This window comes from Cibotium barometz, chromosome 24, assembly GCF_041138505.1.
Source record: "Cibotium barometz isolate CiBa-2024 chromosome 24, ASM4113850v1, whole genome shotgun sequence".
Lineage (NCBI taxonomy): Eukaryota > Viridiplantae > Streptophyta > Polypodiopsida > Cyatheales > Cibotiaceae > Cibotium > Cibotium barometz.
Window position 1 is genome coordinate 29,449,013 of NC_141069.1, and position 10,327 is coordinate 29,459,339.

General features: G+C 36.7%; 1 pseudogene; it reads left to right on the forward strand.

Moving 5' to 3' along the window:
• Nucleotides 1-9,046: 9,046 nt before the first annotated feature.
• Nucleotides 9,047-9,930, forward strand: LOC147625152 (uncharacterized; annotated as a pseudogene).
• Nucleotides 9,931-10,327: the final 397 nt, after the last annotated feature.

Genomic DNA, 10,327 nt, shown 5'->3' on the forward strand with positions numbered 1-10,327 from the left:
GTGATAAGATGCATTATAAGCATACTTCATCAAGGTAAGTATTGAATCTGTTGCAATAAGATTTTAAAATATCCTTAATGGTTTGATTCATCTTTTTTTTTTGTCTGACCATCAGTCTGTGGATGATATGCTGTACTAAAGTTAAGCTGAGTGCCAATAGCTTGAAATCCAGAAATTTGATGTGATCTTAGCATTTCGATCGCTCATAATCCGCTTTGGTAACCCATGCAATTTAAAGAACTCTTTAATGAATATTCCAGCAATGCTAGATTTGTTGCCTTGATTCTCTGATATGAGAGACACTGACGAAGAATATCGCCTTTTACGGGTAAATTTCACCTTATCTAGGTATTACTATGAAATATAATATCTTTTCACTTATGTCGATTAATTCTCAATGTCCTGATGTTTTAGGGTTCCTTTGAAAAGATCCCTGGACACGTTTGGGTTGGAGTTTCAAGATATTGGTCTTAGACCATCATCACGTGATGTGGGATGGAAGGTCACTGTGGGATACATTGAGTTCCTTAGATAGTTTGTGTCGTGCTTCATCTTTATAAAGGTGTTCGTATCTTTGAATTTACATACTCCCCTATGGAGTAGGCAGTAATTTCTAGTCTTACTTGATTGAAAAGGATTCTTTTCCTTGTATCTAGGCACAGTGTTCTATGCTATACTATTCTGGGCTTTATTCATATGTTTTTGTGTATAGTATTAACCCCAGCTTCAATAAATTTTGATGCTTTAGACTATGTCTAGGTCATCTATCTTTACAAGCTGGAGTCATGTGGTATTAAGATTTTTGCAAAACTTTCAGTCTTAATATCTTGAATCTGGAATTACTTAAGATATCGTGTCTATTATCTTATCTTTAAATTGTAGCAAGCCAAACTTATTTCAAAGGTAATCCTTTTACATAAGGTAATTCTGAAGTGCTATCTTGATGGAATAGTCAATTAATGCTCAAGGTTCTCATCAACTTATTCCTCTCCTTAAATACTCTTAATTTGGAGATATCAATTCAACCTATGGATTATCTTGAGCTCAGAACTTGTCCCAATATATTCTTCATAACATGACTATGAAATATAACTCAGAGGTTTCATCTAGCATGGCTTAGAGACTGTATTTTCATGATACCCATCACATATAACATCAAGAATTCTATTTCCCTTATAGAAGTAATTCCAAGATTAAATCGTAATGAAGGCATTAACTGCCTGGCTTGGAATTTATCAATAAGTCTTAAGGCAGTTAGACTTAAGGTTCTCTTAAGATCAAAATTCCTTCAAAATAAATAATCATAGTCGTACACTCGTTCAAAGATCATGGTCTCAGTCAAAATTTATGGTTCAAGTTTAAGAAAACCCAAGATGATCATTATTCTTCAAGATAGAAAATTACATAACTTGAAAATATCTTATTTAACCATAAAGTAACCTCATGTAAGAAGAATCCCGAGATTATATACACCCTAGTATTTACAAGGTAGTAAAAACTTGATTTAACATGAGGTATATTACTTAATCAAAGCGGTTCGTAGTTCTTTATGAAATTTCTCCCATCCAACTTCCTTGAAATTGGGAGGCTTGGCTGTTACTTGCAAAACTTGGTATTCTTTTGGTAAGGTGGGTAATCCAAAAGTGCTTGGGGAAGGTGATCGTCCGATGGCTGCAATTTGATTGGCTGCTATGACTTTGGTTATCTGATCATACATCCATCGGTTTTGCAAAACTAGTTCTTTGTCAAAAACAAATTGTTCTTCTGATTTGGGAATTGCAATAAAGAGATAAAGTTGGATTATCTTAAGCTTTTCCATCCATGAGAATCGAATAAGATCATATTCGAGGAATGCCATTTGTGAAGCATTAATATAGAGATAATTTCCTCCGTCTAGCCAAAACGGATTCTAGCAATGAATCTTGTAATCCCAAAAAAAGAAAATTTTCTCTAAAATGCAAAGCATATTTTCCTGAAAGGAGGAATTCGTAGAAGTTTGAGTAGTGTTGAACATGAGCTTAAAAATCAAAACTGATTCATAATCTTGGATAGTGCTCTGCTCAAGAAAGAGAATTGATAATTACTTGACAATTTTAGAAGAGAGTGATCATAAAACATCATCTTATTTATGAACAGGAGTATTTACAAATTGGCTTAAGTAATTTAAGCTTCAAGCTAATCATTACTTTGAAACATACTCATCATCACTAAGAATAGGATTATACTTCTCTTTGCTTCTTCCTTTCCCATCTGTCCCAGAGAAGGAGTCATTAATAATTGTGGAGGTAAATTCCCCTTCTGGTGGAGGAATGTCAATCATTTCTTTATAACCATGAAACTCATGAGCTAGAGTATACACATAATAGGGTACTGGAGAGAAAACTTCCAAGGTCCTATATACATATGGTAATTTTGGAAGACCAAAGGTACTTTCGGGATTTGAAAGTGAAGTTCCCCTACCCATGACAGCGATTCTATCAATAGGAATGACACTTGATACCAAATCATACACCCAATGATTCTGGAATAAAATACTGCCATTGATTACGACAGTAGAGCCTGGGTGAGTTTCGAAGAAGCAAAACAAGCAAAAAAGACGAAGCTCCTTAACCCAACTTATATGTTGCAAATCAAGGGTCAAGTTCTCCATCCTTTTAGCATAGATGTGAAAATAGGGAGTTCCTATCACACAACATGTAACTTGGTCCCATCCTTGATTGATACTAGAAGGATGTGGGTTTGTAAGACTTTCCAGAGTCTGCATGACCATATTTCAGACTCCAAGATGCGACAAATTGCATGCCATAGGATATAATCATTGAAGCATGCGTCCTCCATCATAAAACTATGGGTCGACCTGCCATCATAGCTTAAGTTCTCGTAAAGAAGTCTTAATTGAATGACTATTGAAAACCAAAATCCAACAACCACACATTCTTGTAGAGAAGTCCTTGATGTGTAAACATCATCATGACTTAAAATTTTTGAATCCCATATCCTAGTTTTCATCATGAATCCCAACAATGTACTAGAAGATAACCTCTTACTATGAGTATTTTTCAAGAACTCCAGACCTTGCGGGTAGTTTATGTACAAAAATATCTACTCATATTTATCCTTGGCACTAACATTAGGATGATCATCAGTATGATAATCACAAGCCTTAACTTTCTTAAAGGTAGGAGGGTACTTAGAAGTTTCTAACACGCGATACCCCGACGGTTTTTTTGACTTACATTTCAATGCTTTTTTTGATGAATATTTAGATGTTTATACAGACGTTATTTTCGACGTTGGCTTTTGTCTCCTCTTGAGGACAGCAACACGATCATGTGGTAAGACCGTCAGCACTTGATTATAAACCCAATGATTCTGGGAGATCTCTTCTTGGTTCTTGATTAGCTTCTTGGTGGGATATGTCAATCGAAACTTAAAGATAGTGATAATTTGGAGGCTGTCAGCCCACTTCAAATGCCATAAATCTATCTCAATATGATCCACCATTTTTTGGTCTAATAAAGAAGTAATGGTATCTTGCCCCCACCAATCTATGTAAATTCATTGGGAAAGATAAGGATCCACTCCCGGTAAAGCCATGTAATTCAGGATAGACATCACTTTGCCTTGGAAATGCAATGATGGCAAAATGCAAGCCGCCATATACATGGTTCAAAACATCATAAATTAAAGATAAGGGTCCATCTCACCCTGAAATCGATTCAAAAACCAATCCCACTTTGGGGTAGATATCATAAACTAGCTCCCTATGGAGTTTAGTTTTCCAGAGATGCTATAACAATCTTCCAGTTTTTTCTTCAAATATTTTTCTTAGCAGTTCACCACTGCCTTCATTTCTCAACAGTTACCCACTGTCTTAATTTCTCAACAGTTCCCCACTATTTTTTTTGCAATGATAAGCAGTTCCCCACTACAAGTTTTTCATTAAGTTTGCCAAAAATAAAGCAAATACCAATCAATTTATGGCTATAAAAACAAGCAGTTGTTCACTGCATCAAACATAGAAAAAAAAATCAAGTAATTCCAAGATTTTGGCTCTGATACCACTCTGTCATGTCCCCATCCTAAAATAAAGGAAAACATGTTGACAGTACCTAGGACTACCTAGAATTCCAATGGACGACACTCGGTCCTCGCACCAAGTCCGAAGATACGAGCCAAAGGAGTCTAAATCCTAAGTTCATCTCTGTACTAACGTAGTCTCCTAGAAGTCTTTTAAATCTAATTCCCATCATATGTCTCTACATGCGTCAAAAGCATGGAGTTGTAGAGGTACTTTGCCTGCACCACTAGGAATAGAGCTCGGCTCCTCGAGGCTCAAAGCTAACTCTGAGAGGTGACATCCTTGGTTCAATGAACAAGTCACGGCTCCCCGAGACTCAAGGACCCGTTTGAACCCTAAGATGTGGGTGCTACAACTACCATCCTAATGTTTTTTTTTGATAGAGAAGCCACGTGACTTATCGTGTCCACCCAACCATAGATGTCTACCATCGGGGTAGAACATCTCCCGCTTCCCGTGTTCAAATAACCCTTGTGTTTCCTAATTACTACCACACTGTTTGAACACAAAAAGGTAGGTTCCTTCAGTCATTTCCAGAACATTGTTCTTTAAATCAGCCCTTCAAACATTCTTTTCCAAACAAGAGAATACAATCATTTTGCATCAAAGATAGCACACATCATAACCAATTCTGAAAATCACTTTACTTCATTTGATATTACAATCACTTGTTGCTTCACTAGCTAACAAGTTGTCAGATTATCTAGAATTTCTGACTCTCTGCTCAGGTTCCCCACCTGAGAGAGACTCTCAACTCCGGTTCACCACCAGAAGGAGGTACCAAGGGACCATGTGCAAGCGTCATCTTGGTAAGGCTCTTATTCCACCATCTATCTTTGTGCCCAAGAAAAATAGACAGCTCATCCGTCCATGGTCTATCTGACCCTCTCTGTGGATCGGGCAATTGGGTTCACCACTTGGCATCAGGTTCACCACCCGGCATGCCAATGAAGGCTTTTAGCCTTGCCATCCATCTAGATGCAATTATAAATAATAAGTAACCTTTATTTCTTTTTCCAAGCAATGTCATACAATTGTCATTTTGCAACCAAATCTGAAGGAAGACATTCTTTTGAAATAAGTGAATACACATGCCAAGTTTCCACTTGACCTCGTCAAGGCTTTTCTCAGTCTGTTTTTGTTTTTGAGAACTCCTAAGATTTCACTAGGTCTTACGTGATGCAATGTTAACTTATTCCTTTAAAACTTAAACTTAATAGATCTAGGATCAACCTCTTGGGTTGCACGGGCAACCGTTCGTTCGTGCATCGCTTCCTCCTGTTGCTCTTTGACTGGAGCCTTCCCTTTTTCCTCGGTCGACAAGCGCTCGTGGTCTCGGCTTGATCCAGCTTCATTGTTGCGGGTTGTCCTTGCGCATTTTGGAGCCATTTTTAAGTCTACAAAAGGCTAATAAGGGTAAAGAGTTCCTTTTAAAGATTTCCTCAATTCTTGGAGGTATGTATGTTCTAACACATGTGATCATGTGTGTAGGTATCCTTATGGATCCTCGTCTTACAATTACACTTTAATCCATTGAGATTTAATTTATTTTCTTTTACTAAAGTTTCCACTAACCTTATTTAATCTTGGATTTAACCTTAGGAGTGCAGAGGTGCTTTAGCCCTCTCATCCATAATTAAGATCCTTCTTGATCCTAATTTATTTTACCCTTTTCTCATTGATGGTCAATGAGCCATTAATCATCAATATTACCTAAAAATTTGCCTTAGTCAAGAGTAGATTCTTGGATTAGCACTTAGACAAGGTGCTGAGGTATCCTACCCTCTTAATCCATGAATAAGTCCTAAATTAATCTAAAAGATTAATGAACAATCCATTCTTCAAATCTATTAGCCAATTTTCCTAAAAATTGCCTAGTTCAGATGCTAATTAAGGGTCCGATTTGATTAACTCTTAATCAGAATTTATAGAGTTAATTCAACCCCTTAATTTCCAAATTTAAGTGACTAAATCACAGGAAAAATGATGATACTCCATTTCTTTAACATAAATGAATCATTTAGTGCCAAAATTGCCTAAAAATTGTCTAATTTTGAGGTTAATTAAGGGTTTGATTTGATTAACTCTTAATCAAAAATTGTAGAGTTAATTTAGCCCCTTAATTTCCAAAATTAAGTGCCTAAATCACAAGAAAAATGATGGTACTCCATTCTTCTAACATAAATGAATCATTTAGTGTCAAAATTACCTAAAAATTGCCTAATTTTGAGGTTAATTAAGGGTCTGATTTGATTAACTCTTAATCAGAAATTGTAGAGTTAATTCAGCCCCTTAAGTGCCTAAATCACAAGAAAAATGATGATGCTCCATTCCTCTAACATAAATGAATTATTTAGTACCAAAATTGCCTAAAAATTGCCTGAATTTGAGGTTAATTAAGGGTCCGATTTGATTAACTCTTAGTCAGAAATTGTAGAGTTAATTCAGCCCCTTAATTTCCAAAATTAAGTGCCTAAATCACAAGAAAATGATGGTTCTCCATTCCTCTAACATAAATGAATCATTTAGTGTTAAAATTGCCTAAAAATTGCCTAATTTTGAGGCTAATTACTAGGAGCTAAATTAATCAATGATTAAATGATTGAATTTAAAACTAATTTAATGAAGCTTTAGGATCAGAATTTTATCATTGATTTTCATGAATCATTATTGAATTACAAGTGCTTATTTTATGTATTAGGAAGATTTGATTTATCTTTTCCTAAAACAGAAATTCATAGATTAGCTATCTGGATTACTGCTTTGAAGTAGACGGTTGATTTGAGTTGAGCTTGATTCTCCTTCTTCTTCCTCTTGAAAGCAGCCCTTCCTTCTTGAATTTGATGCTTGATTGCTCCTCTTCAACTTGATGCTTGATTTAATTCCCCTCTTGAATTAAGGAATGCTTAATGATGATGATTAATTCTATGATTAGATAGATAGTAGAGTAAATAATGAGTGTGTGAGGCTAGCGAATGATGAGCATGTGAAGGAAGCTCATTAAATAGGTGAGGGAGGAGTTGAAGTGCAGCCCACACACACACACCCATCTCAAAAATGCGCATTTTTGGAAGAGAGAGGGAGGGAGTTTCCTTTCCAAATTTTGACTCAAGTGGTGCTCTCATCTCATTGGTCCACACTCCACTTTCTCATGCATGACTAATCCATTCACTTTTCCACTTATTTGATCAATTTTTCCAAGCCAATTTAATTGAGAGAGATGTGAAACTTGCTAGCACATGAAGGAGTTTCACACTAGCCTCACTTGAATCCGGTGCATTGTCCCAATACTAGCGGAACTGATTTTTTTTTTCCCGGTTTTTTTTGTCATCCTGCTAGATCCATGGATCTTTTGCCCATTGCCAACATTAGGGTAAGGGCAGTTCTTATAGTCTTAGGGATGAAGATTCTTCCCAAAGAACAACAAAGCCCATTGAATTTCAGGTCAAAGGTAGTCATCTAGCAGAGGAAGGCTAGAACAAAAAAAGAAAAAGGGGAAGAATGAAGATGGTACTTTGCAATTTTGACTCATCAGAGTTCTGGTAGAATCTAGCAGAATGGCGGGCTGCACTTGGTGGGATGATATCCGAACATCTAAAAGCTATATAAGTACCAAGCCTTGGCCATTGTGGGGGATGATAGTTGACACTCTTTGAGCACATAGAGCACATATAGCCTATCAAGCCTTCTTGAGCTTTGAGAGAACATGCTTATTTCTTGTATTCTGATATACATTGTACACAGTTTATGACATGAATACATGATCTGAGTCTTGGTTTTCAGCTTTTTGTCTTTACAATTCTTGTTCACAGTCTACTATGGCTATTTTTGTCATTTTACCTTGTTGACTGTCATCTGCATGTCTGGAATGTACATATTTCTCTTCATTTCTGCTAGATTGTACTAGTAATTGTTTCTTTGGCTTATCACACGTGTCATATTGTCATTTATGCTCTCTGTCTGACAATATTTAGCAAACCTAATAAGTACTACATAGTACTTTGGACAGAAGTCCACATTGCTACTTACCTTTATATCTAGAATAGCCAGCACTTCACATTTCAGAACACTAGTACTTCTGGTGTGATCACCCAACTTTACTAGTTTCCACATTCTAAGCATAGTGACCAATATCTGCTAAGTCACAATCATAAGACCAAGGCTTTTTAGGGGGGTAGAGAGAGGGGGGTTAGAGAGAGAGAGAGAGAGAGAGAGAGAGAGAGAGAGAGAGAGGGGGGGGGGAGAAGGTTATCTCGGTGGGATTTTTTGGGGGCCCGGTAGGCCATTGGGATACAACAAAATCCCATTGGGATTTGTAAAAAGGGGGGAACCCCTAGATTTAGAGGTCCCTGTATAAGGCCTCTCACTATACCCGACATTTACCATTTAGAAGTGTGAAGAGATATCTGAGGTAATTTTAATTTATGTCTTTTTTGTAAATAAAAATAATATCTAAGCTTGGATTAATAGCCCTTAATTGGGTTGGATGATTCTTGCATCAAAATTTTTTGGTAAACATCATGGTCATTTGTCCTCATGGAGAGTGCTTTATTAAGGCCGTGGATAGTGCTGGAGAAATAAAATGTGGCTCTTATATAGCCTCAATTATTAGTGATGTTATTGATGAGATTGGTGAAAAGAACATGGTTCAAGTGGTGATGGATAATGCGGTAAATTGTAGATCAGTATGGAGAATCTTGGAGCAACAATATCCAAGGCTCTATGCATCAGGTTGTAACACACATAGTCTAAACTTAGTGTTACAGGATTGGTATAAAAGCAACGACATAGAATTGTTCAAGACCAGACAAAGCAAGAAGAGTTGTGAAGTTTATCCTCAAGCAACAAAGGCTTTTAGATTTGTATCATCAAAGGATGTCAACTGTGCTTCGTCTCCCTTGCAAAACTAGGTTTGCTACAAACTATTACATGGAAAAATCACTTCTACACAATAAAAACATTGTGATGGAGACATTTGTTTCTGCTCCTTTTTTTGAGTGGGAAGCAAGTCAAACTGAATACGTTAAGGCAAAGATTTTTTCATTGAGAGATGACATTGCAAGAAAGGTTTTTTGGGATGAGGTGGAAGATGCATATCATATCATGATGCTTGTCATTTTTGCCTTACAACAACTAGATTCTAGGGCTCCAAACATTGGAAAAGTGTACATGGCCTGATGGACTATCCAAGAAAGTCTCAAGAAGCTAGAGGAGCCTCAAGAAAATTTTGTGAAGCCATGGAAAATTCCTTTCAACAAAGCAAAGTGAGAAATCTTTGTGTACGCTCAATGGATAGCAACACATAGTCCATTGTATAGTGCTGTTTTTCTACTAGATCCTAAATATTGGGCCATGGATTTGGATGAGCTTGATGAGGAATTCTAGAGGACTTCTATGATGCTATTGCTAGGTGGTTTTGTGATGCAGATGAGTAGGCTACGGTTGTGATAGAGCTCACAAAGTATAAATTAAAGGAAGGTTAGTTTAACAACAACTTTGTGCAGAAACTAGTGACTGAGCAACCTGCATGGAAATGGTGGCTTCTTAATGGTGGGTTTGCTCCTCTGCTACATTGCTTGGCTAATCAAGTGCTAGCCCAATGTGCCTTAAACAATAGCTTAGAGAGAAATTGGAGCACATACAAGTATGTGCATTCTACATGCATAAACAAGCTTCTAAGCTCTAGAGGTGACAAGCTTGTGTACTTATATTGTAACAATGAACTTGTAAGAAAGCTTGAGATTGATGATTATATAATGAGGAAATGCCTAGGTGGCCATATGATGTCACTAAAGAAGAGGAAGCAGAAGAAGAGATGGCAAGCTCATCACAAGTGTACTCTAGGATAGAGATAGAAGAAAACTTGGCAATAGATGTATCTATACAATGCTTTGGCAAGCACAGATGCGTGTCGTAACTTGCAACTTGTAAGCTATAAGTTGTGACTTATGATTAATTGGCCCTATGTGAATTTTTCCAAGTGATACTCAAAATATGTGGATTTTTGGTTTTTGATTAACACTATGTAAGATTTCTCCCCAGCCTTCGAGGTATACAGGAGTAAGAATCTCCCTTTCTGATCTTATAATTATTCCCTCTCTAAAATAAAAGAAAGTTCTGTTTAACAAAGGAAGACCCTTTTCCTAGAATACTTCTCAAGAGTCCCACCTGTTTTAAGGATTCAGAACAATGAGTTCAGAAGTGAGAATCGATGTTTTGGATATCAAGGTTTTGGTCTCGAGTACG